The sequence below is a fragment of the Aotus nancymaae genome, unplaced genomic scaffold, assembly GCF_030222135.1.
Source record: "Aotus nancymaae isolate 86718 unplaced genomic scaffold, 86718_ANA_hifiasm-v0.15.2.pri h1tg000009l, whole genome shotgun sequence".
Classification (NCBI taxonomy): Eukaryota; Metazoa; Chordata; class Mammalia; order Primates; family Aotidae; genus Aotus; species Aotus nancymaae.
This window is the reverse complement of record NW_026988420.1, coordinates 19,174,014-19,192,252: the sequence shown is the minus strand read 5'-3', so window position 1 is coordinate 19,192,252 and position 18,239 is coordinate 19,174,014. Positions and strand designations below refer to the sequence as shown.

The 18,239-nt window shown below is 33.1% G+C and overlaps 1 long non-coding RNA gene across 1 annotated transcript in view; it reads right to left on the bottom strand.

The window, feature by feature from the left end:
• LOC135273837 (uncharacterized) overlaps positions 1–9,717 on the bottom strand; it is a 76,522-nt gene extending 66,805 nt beyond the window's left edge. The window contains exon 1 of the long non-coding RNA XR_010341628.1: positions 9,649–9,717. This is a non-coding gene — a long non-coding RNA (uncharacterized LOC135273837). The remainder of the gene's footprint in view (positions 1–9,648) is intronic.
• Positions 9,718–18,239: the final 8,522 nt, after the last annotated feature.

The window sequence follows — 18,239 nt, the reverse complement described above, 5'->3', positions numbered from 1 at the left end:
ACTCCCAAAGAAGCAAATAATAGATATTAATCAAGTGAAAAGATGAGGAGTAATTATGAACAATTCATGGTGGGTGTGGGTAAAGATCAGGAATATTATTCCTTTCTCCCTGCATAACTCTCAAAGGTTTAAATATCTTTATTACTTGAGAGTGTAAGTATATAGGGAAAACGTGTCATGTTCATTTCTGAAACTTCTGAAAGCTGTAAGTGCGCAATGTTTAACCTCTAATGTAAAAGGTGACTAAGCAAAGTAAAATCAGAGTAGAGGATTACTTGTCTAATCAGAAGATACCATGAATCAAGTAGTACAGGTAAGATAATTCTGAAAATAAAATGAAAGACAATAACTAAGAATGATCATAACCCATGAAACAGTAGTAAATGGCATAGTAATTGGTAGTTTATGATCTAAAGATGATAATATTTATTTATTTTGGAATATTATGAATGATCCAATTTCTAAGACTGTATGTGGACTTATTCATGTTTGGTACTGTCTTAATGCCTACAGTGTATCTGTGATAAGCAAATTTCAAAAATTTACACTTTAATCTCAACTTCTCTTTTGCATTATATTTCTTTTTTACCTAGATGAATTGTCAAATATGTATATGTATATGTATGTGTGTGTTGTATGTATATATATATATATATATATGTTTAGATTATATGTATGTGATGAAAACAAAACTCATACTTTTATTCTTAAACCTTGTCTTATTCTTAAAATTTTAATTTTGTTAACAATATCATTTGCCATTCTAGCGTGGAAACTAAGAAAACGTCTTTATTTTCCCCTTGTTATTATTACTCTTTTAGTTACCAAGTCTGAGAATTCATCAGCACACACACACACACACACACACACTCACTAGCTAAGCACCCTAACTCTGGAGTCAAATTGCTTATGGTTCAATGCAGGTACAACCACTTCTGAGTTTTGTGATCTTAGTTTGTGCTACTTAAACAGTCTGTTTTTCAGAATTCTCTTCTGTAAAATGTGAACAATAATAATATTTTTATTTTGGCATTATTATGAAGTGCAAGTAAAATGCCTCATAAAATGCTTAGTATCTGGTTACCTTTTGTGAATTTTTGCTGGTATTGTTTATGAGTTTTCCTTGGAATTAGCTACTTTCCATTCATATCTACTGCTAAAACACAGAGTATTCTTATTACCTTTCACCTGGAATACTTCAATACTATGTGCACTTTGTGTCCATTTCAAGTACTCATTCTAGTTCCCATTCATCAAGTTCTCTGTAAATAACCCTATAAATGTTATACTAATAAAGTATCTTCAAAATAAGATTCAAAGACCTAAAAATAATATTCAAGGGTCTCAATGTGATTAAAATTACTTTTCTAATCTTTTGTTTTCTTTGTTCCTTTCTAAGCTACAAGCAAACCAGAAACTAATCTCCACTTCACTACATATATGAAACGTATATTAATGCTGTTTGCATTTGCTGGAATTACATTTTCTACTATTTCTGGTTATTAAAGTCTATATCCGCTGCTGTCATGTGTGACATCCATATTCCCTCTTTGGACTAAAATATGTATTCCCCTAGCTATTGAAAATAAGATACCAGAACCCTTAATTGTCTGAGTTGCCATTGCCAGTGATTATGACTCCTTCTTGGGGCAGCACACATCAGGGAAATCATCAACAAGGAAGTGTAAAGTCTTTGGCTTCTTGCCTCATCACGTGGTAACAATGAAGGGCTATACCAGCCCCAAAGATCTCCTTGACTTTGGTCTGAGGTTTCTTGAAATGTGGCAGCCTTAATTCTCCCACTGTGTAATCCTGCTTCCTTAATAATAATACCAATAGCACCCCCTAAACTTCTTCATGCAGGTATTCATCTTACAATCTACTTAATTGGGCAGCCAATCTGTAGAGATGTCTTATCTTCCTTCTAAGGCCTTGCTCCAGTATATAAAATGTCTCTTACTCTGAATAACAAACCAAAGGGATGTTTGAGGGATGTTTCTTCTATACCTAATTTGTTAAGAATTTTTACCACAAAAGGATGTTGAATTTTATAAAATGTGTGGATCATTTATAAAATGATCATGTTTTTTCCCTTTATTCTCTTGATGTATCACATTGATTTGCAAATGTTGAACCATCTTTAAATAAATTTAACTGCCTTATGGTTAATTATCTTCTGGAGGTATTGTTACATTTGATTTGCTGAGGTATTTTCTTGAGGATTTTTGTATCTGGGTTCATCAGGGATGTTGACTTGTAGATTTCTTTGTGTTGTGTCTTTGGTTTTGTAATATTGGGGTTCATGTCAGCTCCCCTGAGAGGATGTTTCTCCAGGTTCTTGGCCTCCTGCCCTCTCAAGAATGAGAGAAGGGACCACAGTGCAGTGCGCAGTAAATGCCAGACTCAAAAGTGTTTGTAGAAAGTGATTTCTTTAGAGAGAGAGAGAAATAGGAAAAGGAGAGAGAAAGAAACAGCTTACTCTCACACTGAGAGAGAATCCAGAAAAATGGAATCCAGGAAAGGAAAGCAGCTTCCACACCGAGTGGAAGGGAATAGAGAGAGATGGAGTTTAGGAGGGGAAGTCAGGCTTTCACGAGAGAGTGTGGAAGGGGACCCCAGAGGGAAGATCCAGGATAGAGAAAGATGACTTCCATGAAGGGAGTATTCGTGGAAGGGGATCCAAACATGGACTCAAAAGGAGTGTGGAAGAAGGACTTTTAACCTGGGAGGAACCCCCACATTCTCCAAGACCCCAGGCTAATGAAAGGAGTTCCTTAAAACTTCCGCTGGAGTGATTGACTCTTAATTTCTTCCCGTGCCAACGAAATTCAAACATAAACCATTAAATCTCTCAGAGAGAGATGGGAGTGGGGCATGGTGCTGGAAAATTCTTGCCCTTAAAACCACGCCCCCTCATGGACCCAGAAAGAGAACACATTCCCTCAGTTATGCTGCCAGCTCAGTGTTGGCCTTATAAAATGAGTTAGGAAGAATTAATTTCTCTTCAATGTCTAGGAATAGTTTGAGAAGACTTGTTAATTCTTCCTTAAATGTTTAGTAGAATTCAGCAGTAAAGCCAACCAGTTTTGGGCTTTTATTTGTTGAGAGACTTTTATTATTGATTCAAACTTACTGCTCCTTATTGAGTGCTCAAGTTTTATATTTCTTCCTGCTTAATTTTGGTAGGTTATTTGTGTCCAGGAATTTATCCATTTCCTCTAGATTTTCTAACTTATTGACATATAGTTGTTTATAGGAGTCACTAGTGATCCTTTGCATTTCTATCATGTCAGTTATAATGCCTCCCTTTTTTCTGGTTTTATTTATTTTGGTCTTCTCTCTCTTTTTAATTAGTCTAGCTAATGTTTTGTTAATTTTGATTATCGTTACCAAAACCAACATCTCATTTCATCTTTTACATTTTTTTAGTCTCAGTTTTATTTAGATCTGCTCCTATTATTTATTTCCATCTACTACTAATTTTGAGTTTGAGTTGTTCTTACTTTTCTAATTTCTTGAAGTTCATTGTTAAATTGTTTATTTGTGATGTAGGTGTTTGTTACTGTAAGCTTTTGTGATGTAGGTATTTGCTGCTTTAAGCTTCCTTCTTAGTACTGTTTTTCCTGTATCCCATAGATTTTGGTACATTGTGTTTTCATTTTCATTTGTTTCTAGAATTTTTTTATTTCCTTCTAAATTTCTTTATTGATCCAATGATCCTTTAGGACCATGCTATTTAATTTCCACATATTTGTACTGTTTTCAGAGTTTCTCTTGTTATTGATTTCTAGTTTTATTCCATTGTGGTAGAGCATGTATGAGTTTAAGTGCTAGAGAAAGAGCCATACTACTGGGTTCAGCTGGTGTCATAATATTGCAGTCATCTAAATGGATGCAGAGGCCTCAAAAATGTAGAGTGGCAGGGATTATTGAGCCATGGGGAAATATATAGCTTGGTGCTGGCTCCACTCTCAAAATGGCACCACAATGTAGCAGCTTATGTTTCAGGGAATAGGTGGGATCCTGTGTGATTTTCCTCTGTGCAACAATATAAACTCCACACAGTTTCCTGTGCTAGACCCAGAGCTTGTGAGAGATGGGATAGCAGATGTATATGAGGGGAATGTGGATTGCTGGGGATCACATGCTTATTTTTTCTCATTATAAGGAATCCTTCCTCATTCCAAGCCAATCATGGCTGACTGCTTCACTTTCCTATCTATGCTACCATCTCAAGTTTTCTTGCCTCGAGTATTCCCAGTCCCTTGCTTGCTGTACTCCCATGTTCTCCTTTAGATGCTTTATGTGATATTTGGTTATTTACTTGCATTTTTGGTCTTTCTTTGTGGAAGAGGAGAGTGCTGTATGCCTACAGTTAGCCTTCCTTTCCTCCAGCCATTTTTATGACCATTGTTTTTTATTAAGTAAACACGTTCAACCTGCTAATATAAATATATTATTTTTTTTAAGTAACCTAATGTGGACAGGTATCAATATTTAATAATTTATTTAATGCAGTGAGGAATTACCAGATATATTTTTTAATGTATAGAAAAAGCTACAGGATTGAAATGTTGTTTGAGGAACTGGAACTTAATAGATATTACTCATTTGCTTTAAATTTTTTATAAAAATGACAGAAAGGACCTTGAGGATAGCTGTATACTATTTCTAGAATAGCTAGAATTTTGTGAAAAGTAGAAGTCAGCTATATTGACAAACTAAACAAATGAGAGTTAACAAGTTACAAAAGTTATCTGAATTTACCTTGAAGGGGAAAGCCTAGAGGCAAATCTTAAAGCAAGAATTATGGGGTATTTTTAAAAATATTAGAATTGTAAGAAAAATTCTAGAAGTCTGTTTTGCTATTCCATATGCAAGCATGTAGTGACATGCATCAATGTTCACCATCTCTAACGAGACACACTAACCTTCACCAAATAACATTTTAAATAAATAGAAAAAACAAGCAATGAAAGGAGGGGAGAGTGTATTCCTACCAGACACCAAGACAAAAATTTTGTAATTAAGGCTATTGGTATTCGTGAGGGAATGTATTCTCTTCCTGGATCCAAAAGGGGGCATAGTTTCAAAGGCAAGAACTTCCCAGCACCATACCTCCACCCACTTCTCCATTCGGGAACTTAGAGGTCTTTGTTTAACTTTCGTGTGCCTGGGGGAGAAAATCAAAGATCAAACACTCCAGCGGAAGTTTCAAGGAACTCCTTTTATAGGCCAAAAAACTTAAATGTGGGAGGAATTGCTCCCAGGTTAAAAGTCCCCTTCTCCCACATCCGGGCGGACTCCATTTCTGGATTCCCTTCCATGACCTCATGGGAGCTGCTCTCTTTCTATCTATTTCTTTCTCCTTTTTCTCTCTGCCTAAATAAATCACTCTCTGCAAAAAACTCTTTGGGGTCCAATATTTACTTAAACAAGCCACCACACCTGGTGGGGTCCTCCCTCCCATTCTTGGGTGAGTGAGGGACCAAGAGCCTGGAAGAACACCATCTTACTAGGGAGTTGAGCCTCCCCCATACCCCGAAAATTGGTCTCATTAGTGCAAAGATATATCAATAAAACATAATAGAGCATCCAGATGGGAAAAATAGTCATACCTATAAGGAAACTCAATTTATCACAGAGTAAGTTTGCAGATTGGTAAGAAAATTGCAGAGCTGTTTGAACAATGATGGAATGATTAATTTTATGGAAAAAGTAAATAAAATAAGATTCCTATTTCATATGATATATCAAAAAAATTAAGACACATTAAAGCTCAAAATAAAAAAACTAGAGCTAACAAATATTTAGAAAACATTATAGAAGAATAGATGTATAAATTTGACTTAAGGAATAATTTTAGACCATGTCTAAAACCTGGATCTTAATTTTTTTATTCCTGTATTTTAAGTTGTGGAATACAGGTGCAGAAAGTGCAGGTTTGTTACATAGGTAAACGTGTGTCATGGTGGTTGGCTGCACCTATCAACTCGTCACCTAGGTTTTAAGCCCTGCATGATTTAGCTATTTGTCCTGCTGTTCTCCCTCCCTCTGACCCCCTCCAACAAGATCCAGTGTGTGTTGCTCCCTTCCCTGTGTCCATGTGTTCTCATTGTTCAATTCCTACTTATGAGTGAGAATATTTGGTGTTTGGTTTTTGTTCCTGTGTTATTTCCCTGAGGATGACGGCTTCCAGCTTCATCTATGTCCCTGAAAAGGGCATGATCTCATTTATTTTTGTGGCTGCATAGTATTCTATGGTGTAAATGTACCATATTTTCTTCCAGCCTATCATTGATGGGCATTTGGGTTAGTTCCATGACTTTGCTACTGTGCATAGTGCTGCAGTTAACATACACAAACATAAGACTTTATAACAGAACAATTTATATTCGTTTGGGTATATCCTCAGCCATGGGATTGCTGGGTCAAATAGTATTTCTGGTTCTAGATCCTTGAGGAATCGCCACATAGTCTTCCACATGGTTGAACTAATTTACACTCCCACCAACATTGTAAAAGTGTTCCTATTTCTCCACAGACTCTCCAGCATCTGTTGTTTCTTGACTCTTTCATAATCACCATTCTGACTGGTGTGAGAGTATCTCATTGTGGTTTTGATTTGCATTTCTCTAATAATCAGTGACGGTGAGCTTTTTTTCATGTTCGTAGGCTTATCTTCTTATGGGCAGTGTCTATTCATATCCTTTGCCCATGTTTTGATGAGGTTGTATTTTTCTTGTAAATTTTTTAAGTTCCTTGTAGATTCTGGATATTAGACCTTTGTCGGATGGGTAGATTGCAAAATTTTTCTCCCATTCTTTAGGTTGTCTGTTCAATCTGATGATAGTTTCTTTTGCTGTGTGGAAGCTCTTGAGTTTAATTAGTTCCATTTGTCAATTTTATCTTTTGTTGCAATTGCTGTTGACGATTTCATCATAAAATCTTTTCCTGTGCCTATGTCCTGATTGGTATTGCCTAGGGTTTTCATGGTTTGGGGTTTTACATTTAAGTCTTTTATCCATCTTGAGTCAATTTTTTGTTTAAGGTCTAAAGAAGGTCTCCAGATTCAGTTTTCTGCATATGGCTAGCCAGTTTTTTCAGGACCATTTATTAAATAGAGAATCTTTTCCCCATTGCTTTTCTCAAGTTTGCCAAAGATCAGATGATTGTAAATGTGTGGCCTTATTTCTGAGTTCTCTCTTCTGTTCCTTTGGTCTGTATTTCTGTTTTGGTACCAGTACCATGCTGTTTTGGTTACTGTAGCCTTGTAGTATAATTTGAAGTCAGGTAGCGTGTTGCCTCCAGCTTTGTTCTTTTTGCTTAGAATTGTCTTGGCTGTGTGGGCTCCTTTTTGGTTCCATGTGAATTTTAATGTAGTTTTTTCTACTTCTGTGAAGAATGTCAATGGTAGTTTGATGGGAATAGCATTGAATCTATAAATTGCTTTGGACATTATGACCATTTTCATGATATTGATTCTTCCTATCCATGAGGATAGAATATTTTTCCATTTTTTTGTGTGTCCTCTCTTATTTCCTTGAAAAGAGGTTTGTAGTTCTCCTTAAAGAGGTCCTTCGCATCCCTTGTTAGCTATATTCCTGTATATTTTGTTCTCTTTGTGGCAATTGTGAATGGGAGTTCATTTATGATTTGTCTCTCTGCTTGTCTATTGTTGGTGTATAGTAATGCTTATAATTTTTGCACATTGATTTTGTATCCTGAGACTTTGCTGAATTTTCTTGTCAGTTTAAGGAGTTTTGGGGCTGAGAAAATGAGTTTTTCTAAATATAGGATTACATCATCTGCAAACACAGACAATTTGACTTTCTCTCTTCATATTTAAATACCTTTATTTCTTTTTCTTGACTGATTGCCCTGGCCAGAACTTCCAATACTATGTTGAATAGGAGTGGTGAAAGAGGGCAACCTTGTCTTATGCCAGTTTTCAAAGGGAATGCTTCCATTTTTTTCCCCATTCAATATGGTATTAGTTGTGGGTTTGTCATAAATAGCTCTTATTATTTTGAGATATGTTCCTCAATACATAGTTTATTGAGAGTTTTTAACATGAAGGGAAGTTGAATTTCATCCAAGGCTTTTTCTGTGTCTATTGAAATAATCATGTGATTTTTGCCATTAGTTCTGGTTATGTGATGGATTACATTTGCTGATTTGCATATATTGAACCAGCCTTGCATCCCAGGGATGAAGCCAACTTGATTGTGGCTCCTAAACCTTTGGATGTGCTGTTGGATTCAGTTTGCCAGTATTTTATTAAAGATTTTTGCATGAATGTTAATTAGGGATTTTGGCCTGAAGTTTTCTTCTTTTGTTGTGTCTCTGCCAGGTTTTCATATTGGGATGATGCTGGCTGACCTCAAAAAATGAATTAGGGAGGAGACCTTCCTTTTCAATTGCTTGGAATAGTTTCAGAAGGAAGGATACCAGGTCTTCTTTGTACTTTTAATAGAATTGTGTCTCTGAGCCCCTGGCTAGAGTTGGAGTTCCTGCAGGGAGACCCTGAAACCACAGTGTTAGCTGCAGCCCCGCCCTCAAGGGGCTCAGAAGGCTTAGACAGCAGGTAGCTGCCGCAGTGGTGATGGCCACCTCTCCTCCTGGTAACTCAGCAGACTTAAGCTGATTCTAGCCCAGTGGCTGTTGAGAATCTGTGCAGCTCTGTGTTTGGTACCCAAGACCTGGGTGGCATGGGCTCACAAGTGGGATCTTCCAATCCGTGAGTTGTACAGTTCCATGGAAAAAGCACGGTTTCCCAGGCTGGGTAGCACACTCACTCTCCGCTTCTCTTGGCTGGGAGTGGAGATTCCCTGCTCCGTGTGGCTCTTAGGTGGGCCGCAGTATGCCAGCTACCTAGTCTGTCCTAATGACACAACCTGGATACCTCAGTTGCTGGTATAGGATTCACACACTGTTTTGTGTCTTTTTGATGGGAGCCTCCAATGGTCCAGATTTTAGTTTTTATACAAAGTACATTACAACTAAGTATTAACAAAGTTTAATAAGTCTTATTATATTAAAATCAAAGAACTTTTTTTAAAAAAGTAAATAGACCCTAAAGAACAGTGAAACAGCTAGCCGTAAATTGGGAGATGCTACTTATTTAATAGACAGCTGAAAAGTAATTGATAATCAACATTTTAAAAAATATCCTAAGGAAAAGAAGAATTAGGGAAGTACCACAATTGTAAAATGGACAAAAAAACTTCAATAAGTACTTTTTAAAAATTTTACGATTTTGCATGACACAAAATTTAAAAAGTTATGAAGTCAGGGAATGACAGCAATATAGAGCAATGTCTATCTTTATCTATTACTATGAAAATTAATGAGATCAATGTATTAAACAATATAATTATGTAATAAAATTAACTATATCCAGAACCTAAGACTCAAGAATTTCACTCTTACATCCTCTTAACAATTCTTGAGAACATGAACTGTGATTCATGTCCAAGAATATTTTTCTTCTGCTTCTAATTCATCCCTCACAAAAATGACAATTTCTGGTTAGTAAGACTCCTGTCCTCTATAATCTCTGCAATGTCATCTATTGCCACATCAAGTTCCCTATTAGTTAGCTATCTCTTCACTGAGGAACTGTTTTCATGTTTGGCTCATTCTTACCCTTTTATGAGAAAATTATGCCTTGTAGATTCTTACCAGTCTTTCTCAGAAAGTAGACATTTTCTTTCTGTAAAAAAGAATTATCAAGGGGAGATCATCAGATATAGTGGTTAGAAGCCCAGGCTCTGGGCTCTTCTATTCTTTCTGACAGGAGTTATGTGACTTTGGGCAAAGAGCTAAAGTCTTCAGAGTGCCTGTCTATGCCATCTGAGAATAATGAACCAGTGCTAAGAAAGAAAATATCATTGCATGTTGAAATCCCTGTCCCTCTAAGAACATATTCTGCTAACTCCTCAGTATATATGTAGAATTTCCTTCCATAAAAGAAATACTTTATTACAACATCTAAAGAAAAATGAGCACATCTTAAATTACGTATATATGCTACAACAAATTTGCCTTTCTTTGAATTTTGCAATTAACTAATGGTGGAAAGTTTCTTAAGTTCTTATTTTCTTTCAAAGTAAAATCTGTTTGTTGGTGTTAATTTTCATACCTCTGATTTTCAAGACACATTAATTAGAATTCTATTTTTAAAATTAGTTGTTTCTTTGTTTTATAGCCAGAAACTATTAAATATCAAGTCTTATTTAAAACTCTCACATAACAAATAAAAATGATGTTCAAATATAATAATACTTTGATATGGCAATTACTTTTTAATTAACACGTGAAAGCCCATTGTCTATATGACTTTCTAAAAGATCATTATTCAATAATAGTAAATTAAACATTTTATTACTATGAAAAAATCCTATTAAAAATGTGTTATCCTAATAATTATTAATAATTTTATAATAACAAGAGACCTTGTGACTCTTTAGTTAATAAACAAGAAGGGATGAATCAAACACTGCAACCACAAAATGTATCTGATTATTCATTAAATTGAGAGATAATACTGAATATGTCAATATTTGTCTGAAGTAAAATATGGAAAAGTACAACATCAAAAGACAGTGGATTATAGGTAATATAAGTCATCCATGCTACAAAAATAAAACATGATTATATGCTGCAATAAATTTCTGTAGAAAATTATATTTTTACATTATTTAGTTTGTGTTATACAGAACATAAAAACACTTTATCTGCAGGAAAATAAAGAATTTTTTAAAAACCATCAAGAGTCTTGTGTGAAAGAACCATTTTTTCTAAATAAAGTTATTATAAATGTACTTTTAAATTATTAAATTATTTTCTAAATTATGATATACTTTAACAATAACAAAGAGTTAATAATGTTGAAGCATAGAGTTTGAATATGTTTTAAATAAAATTAAGGGCTTTTCAATATATAATTATAATGTTTTAATTTTATTATTTCCAGTATTTGAATTTTCACATATTTAGGTTTCTAATTCTAGTTTTTATTTTAATAGAAGAAAAATCATTCACATTTCACATAAAATGTTCAATGCTTCCCAAGTGACATATAGTTATAAGAGAAATATAGATAGATGAATGAATGGATGGGTGGATAGAAAGATAGATACAGATTTGGCTATAGATACGCATTTTAAGAATGTACCATACGCCAACATTCTAAATCCAATTACAGTACTTTAAAAAATACAAAAAATAAAATGTAACTTTTTTCCCCATAATCAATTTGGCACTTCGTTTGAGATCTTCACCCTACTGAGTAGTATAAGAATAAAAAATAAATAAATTGAGATCAGTCCAACATTCACAGTTTATTTCAATGATATAAATTTTTTCTTTGGGCATTTCAGCCTATTTTGTTTAAATATCCAGCCTTTCCTACATCATTCTCTTTCTCCCTCTTACTGATGTTTTGATGTTTGCTAAAGGTCTTGCATGAGCTCATGGGGATGGTAAATATATACCTCCTATATTGAATCCATATTAGATGCTTGTATTGCCCATGAACTTGTACAGTCTCTCGAGCAATGGTCCTTTTCCACCTTCCACTGTTCATCTTTCTGTAACTTGGAGATTTAAGACTGTGTATCTGGTTCTCATGTGTTTATTCCCCCTCAATTGGGTTATGTGCAACAATTTTCCCTGAAACTCCGTCTCAACTCCTATTGGAATTTCCCAGACCTTGGATATAATTCACATTTTTCTCCATCCAGTTGGCTTACCCTAAGTTCTATTACCACTGAGACACTTTGTCACCTTCTGAAAATATTTAGTCAAGCTCAGTCAACTTTCCTATAAACCCTAGGGTATATATATGGGAGTTCACACACCCAGAAACCAAGCATTGGCAGCTAGAGGAATATAAAGCCCTAAACATGCTCTTTACTAAGTTTATTTTAATCTCAAGTTGGCATTTGTTCATTTCCTAGTGTCTCAAACATTTTTCCTAGAATTACTCTCAATTTTTCAAACACATTTCCCCAGGAAGTATACAGAATGAAAGGACTGAAAAACATGTGTCTCAATATGTTCTTACTCTATTTCTATCTTTCAGATATACTTCATAATAAGCTAGACCAGAAAGGGCAAGTTATATATATTCTCTATGGCATAAAATTTCACTAAAAGATTATGTTCAATCCCACAGAACTAAACTTCAAGTCAGGCCTTTCTAGCAATAAAGAAATGGACAACACCATAACAAGTAGAACATTATGCCACAGAGGCAGAACTAGCGAAGTAGTACTTAGAAAAGTTTGTAAATTTGAAGTCTGTTAACTATTTTTGTGAAATTGTAAAAAATATACACTCTATGTTCTATAAAAAACTATATGATCCGGTCCACCAGACCTAATTATAGTATGTTTACTAGCATTCAAGGAAATTGCAAAATTTAGAAATTGTTTTCTTTCCTAACAAAAACTTGTACTTAAAACCGTTTCAATAAAGATTTACATTTAATAATCAAAATATGACTGTCTTATTTCACATCTGCTACATCAGACTTATTCAAACTGCTCATTTCCCACATACCCAACAGGGCACATGAATGTCTTAGAATGCCCAGAAAGAAAGCCATGTCTGCCAAAGAAAATGTAAATTTAAAAAATATTGACTAAAAACATTATTACACTTTCAAAGTGATTTTCTTTTCCTAAATCACCATTTACTTTTTTTCCTCCACCATTCAAAGGCAAAACTGACAAATAGAGTTAGCATAATGAAAAAGTAAAACAATTGGCCATTACTAAAGTCATGTAAAATTTGAATTTTAAAATTTTATTTTATGCATCTGGTGCTTAAGTGTAAGAATCGAACTAAGTAAACAGGTATACATACTGAGCATGTTTTTCATATTTAAGCTGAAAATACTGCTATTGATAATAGAAATGGTCTTCAAAGGAGCTAAAATTAAAGAATTTTTGGATTTTTCTTTTTACTGCTCTACTATAAATATCTACTGCTACTCTGTCCTATTGATTGATTCTCTGTAACATAGTCTCCATTTAACATACGTGTCAGTCTATTTTGTGCAATGCTTTTTGTTTAAGTAGAAGAGACACTTCATGTTTCTAGAGAGAAAAAATAAAGAAGAAAATATTCAAAATTTAAAAATAAGCATAATGTTTCATTTGCCATGACAGGCAGGCATTATATTGTCAGAAATTAAATAATTATTTTTCTTTATTCCAAATTATTCCAAACTACTAATTAAGTTAATCAGTGAACATATGCTTTCACAAATGTATATCACTTATAGATACGACACATACACAGAAACATGAAATTTGAACTTTTTATTCTTTTTTCTTGAATACTTAAAACACTCTTCCCTTTAACAGAATTATTTACCTATGTTTCCGTTTTCTTTAAGTCTGTAAATTATATAAATACATGATCTTTTTGCTGATTTTATCCACATAACCCCCAAAGTACCTAAAATACTATCTCATGTATGTTTGCTTCCTAAAAATAAATTTTTAAAGTAATATGACTAAATTTAAAATAGGAACAGTAAAATATACTATAATTAAGTACAATATAATTTAATATAATAAATATAATATAAATAAAAATTTTAGGTCAGCAACCAAAGTCTAATAATTAATTTGTTTATTTAGGGAAGGTTTACATATTTCTAATTTCATTCTCCTGTTCTAATTTTATGGTGAGTTATTTTAATCTTTATTTTCAAGTTCTTCAATAACATAAAATTGTCCAGGTAGCAGTAATATTTTTAGTTATTCTAAAATTCTATGAGTTTCTAAAATAATAAAATGCCAGTAGAGACAAATAAATGCCCAAATGAAGGAAGGGATGGTGACAAAATATTAAATGTATATGGAAAAATGGAGACCTTTTTTAATATGGGAGAAAAGTAAGACAGATTACACTCCTAGAAACAGAAGAGCAAATATTTATAAAATAAATAGTGTGGATTTACAAATATTTATTTTAAAGTATTAAAAGTATATTTAGCCAAAGATGTTTAGTTATTAGCAGTTAAAAATACATGTCTAATGCAGTGTTTCTCAAAGCAAGAACAGCATCCGTTACCAAGCAACTTTGTCAAAAATGAAGATTTCTGGTAAGCACCACTAAACAGGAATTCTTTAGTATGCGACTTGGAAGTGTGCATCTTAAGCATACACCCTAGGTGATTCTGATGCATGTTAAGCTTTGAGATTCATTGGAAGTGTACATTTGAAAGTGATTCCACAAAGAATTACTTATTGATTAGCTATTTTAACAGTGGCAGGCACTGTTATTGGAAAATATGGGTGGAGAAGAACACAGAAAAAACAAGTGCCTTGGTGAAGCTTACATTCTAGAAGGAAAGAATCATATGCAGAAAGAAAATAGATAAAGCTATAATGTGCTTAAAATCATCAAGTCAGAATCAGTTAGGCAAGATGGTAGAAAAAAGAAGCCAGGGAAATATTAACATGCAGCATGTTGGAATCAATACACTAAGCAAAAATAGAGGCTAATCACAGAGCAAGAGGAAGGCAAAAAGAGGACAACTCCATAAAATTAAAAGGAGGGAAAAATAAGAAAAAACGTGATGGATGGGGGATGTGTAGTCAGTCTTTCTAAAAACTATAGGTAGGTCAAAGTGGATACAGACTGAGGAAAGGTAATTGCTGAGAGCAGTATGGGAGAGATACAGAATGTGTACTTCCCTTTGTTTAAGGCAGATTCGGCAGTAGATATACCAAGAGCCCCAAGAGCAAGCCTTGTACCTTCTCCACAAGGGAGCAGTTTATTGCAATTGAATGATGGTATACTGAGACATGCCATGAAAATTCAGTGGTGGTGTGACTAAAATGAATGAAAGAATGAATGAGTGCATGAATGAAATAATAGTCAAAATACCTGATTTGTAAATCTGTCCCACGTCAATGGGCTCTTTACCTAACAGAGGAGAAATTAAGTAGAGATTACACATTGGGACTGATCTGGACACCATATTATTGCCTATTTTAACAGTGGCAGGCACTGTTATTGAAAAATATGAGTGGAGATCTATCTATACTATTATACTATTATCTATACTATTACCACTATCTATACTATTATCAATACTATTATACTATCTATACTATTATCACTGCTTGTATAAAGTTAAAAGTCTGGTATGAAACTGTAATTTGGATTTTAATAGCATATATTGGAATAATGGGAATTACAGGAAAAAAATAAAACAATGTTTATTGACAAATGTGCCTAACTGATGTCTTCTTGTCAAACTATATATTTTTAAAGAATTACATATTTTATTCAAATTGTAATTAAACATTAGGGATCTGCTTTGCCTTCTCAATGTAATTTTAAAAACCCATAAACTATAATGTACAAAAGATCAAAATGAGAAGACACTAGATGCCAGACTTCTCTCTCTTTCTGGAGAATACTGAGCTTATTCCCTCCTCAAGGAAATGAAGGCTATTTACTTTCCCTTTTTCTCTACATAGTGCATAGAACACATCTCCCATATCGTTAGATGTCTGGCAATTTTCAACTTGTCATTTAGAACTCAACTCAAGTAGTAACTTCTCAGACAGGCTTACAATGATCACCCTTTCTAAATTTTATGTCTTCCAAACAATTCTAATATCATCTTATTTAATTTTATTCCTTCATATCTTATTTTGTTCATGGTCTCCCCCACCTCCACTCCCTGCACCATGTAGACTGCAAGCATATTAATGTAAAATACTTTTTTTACTAAGAACATGTTAGATGCTAGATAAAATTCTGTTAATCAAAGAAATATCATTTTCTTCTTATAAATAAAAATAGCATAGACTATTTAAAAAATCAACCTATTAATATGGCTGAGAGGAAAGAGATATTGACTTTTGGGATAAATAAAACATAATAAAAATGACATTGTAAATAAAAATAAATGAATCTTTAAAATCTCCATGTGCAGAATTTTGTATGAGTTTTCAACTCATTTTGAGCACAAATACTGGAATGTATGGTAAGAGTATGTATGTTTTGCAAGAAACTGCCCAATTGTTTTTCAGAGTAGCTGGATCATCTTGCATTTTCACCACCAGTGAATTAATTCCAATTGCTTCACATTATTCCCAGGAATTGACACTGTTAAGTGTTCTGGATTTGGCAATTTTAACAGGTTTATAGGTTCTCATTGTTTTAATTTGTATTTCTCAATATAATGTAAAGCATCTTTTCATCCACAAATATTTGAAAATAATATTTAAAATAATTAGATATCAGTAGGTCAGGAATTCTCTTGCTATACATGAACTTCTTGTTCTTCATGCAATTAGCTGATGATCTAATTATTCTAAATTGATGAAACAAAATCTGTAATTCTAAATTCATCTTTCCTATTCCCTCCATATAGCTAGTCTTTTTTGCCCATATTTTTGTGTTTCTTTCTTCAATGCTATTAGAAATAAATTTTAATAACATAGGCTTGATAAGATAGATTATTTTTCAAGTCTTATTCTAGTTTTTACTAAGATTAGATGTATGTAAATGTTGAATAAAATTATATACATGCTTTTTTGATTTCTTATTTCTCAGTTTTAAAGATTTGTATATACAAGCCCTGTATCAGAAATGTTTGGCAAGCATATTATCTCATTCTGTTGCTAGCTTTTAGTGTTGTTGTTCATTTTATAACTGTCTCTTCCACAAGTTTTAAATTTTAATAAAGACAAACTCAGAATTTTTTTTCATGAATTATGATATAATTTCTGTATTGTATCTAAAACTCAACACTAACCCAAGGACATACAATTTTTTCTTATATTGTTCTCTACAAGTTTCATAGTTTTGTACTTCATATTCAGGTCTATGATTCTTTTTGAGTTACTTTTTGTGATACAAAATTTGTGTGTAAGTTAATTTTTGGTGCATTTGGATATCCAGTTGTTCTTGCATCATTCATTGGGAAGATTATCTTTGTTCACTAAGTTGTGTTTGCCACTTGGTAAAAACTCCATTGACTACATTTGCATAGTTTTATTCCTAGGCTCTCCACAGTGATCCATATTTCGATTCTTCCACACTATCATACTGTCTGGATTACTATAACTTCATATATCTGTTCTTTCACTAATACCACACTGTCTGGATTACAATAGCTCCATAAGTGCCAAAAGCAGGTAGTGAGAATCCTCCAACATTTTTCTTCTCTTCAGTATTTTTTTTTAAGTGAAAGAGACAGGATAAGGGAAAAGCGAGAGAGGAAGATGCCTTCTCTTCACAAATTTTAGCTATTTTTAGCCCTTCAACATTCCATATAAACTTTAGAATTTGTCAATATGTGCAAAATAGTTTGCAAAGATTTTATTTGAGATTAAATTCAATCTGAATGTCAAGTTGGGAAGAACTGACATCTTAACAATAATTAGTCTTTCATACATTAATATAAATATTCCTGTGTTTATTTGTATCTTCTTTTGTCACATAATTTTTGTAGTTTTCAATACATATAGTTCTTTTACATATTTTATTAAATTTTTACTTAGGTGTTTCATTTTGGAAGCTATTGATTTATTTTTTAATTTCAATTATTAATTTTTGTTGTAGAGAATAGCAATTCATTTTTGTACATTAACACAGTATCCTAAGACCTTAAAGTGCTCATCTGTTAATGTCAATTTGTTCTATTCTTTTGATTTTCTTCACTTATAATTTTTATTTATTTCATTTCAACTCATTTTAGATGTAGAGGTACATGTGCAGGTTTGTTATATGGGTATGATTTTCTATTTTTATAGTCACGTAATCTGCAAACAGAATTCATCCTTTTTGAATTCTACTTTTCATTACCTTTTTATTTTTATTTTTTATTTTTACTGCATGGCCTAGAATTTTTAGTATCATAATGAGTAGATATATGAGAGACAACATTCTTGACTTTTTCCTCAACTAAAAAGGAAAAATATCTAGTTTCTTACCATTAAGTAACATGCTAAATGTAGGTACTTTGTAGATGTTCTTTATCAAGTTGAAGTTCCCATCTACTCTTACTTTGTTAAGAATTTTATCACAAGTTATTGTAAAATTTTGTCAAATTCTTTTCTGCATGAATTGATGTGATTGTATAATTTTTCTTTTTAAGCATACTGATGTGGGGGATTACACTGGTTGATTTTAAGATTTAATAAAATTTAAGATATTTTTCATATTTAACCAGCCTTGCATACCTGCAATAAATGCAT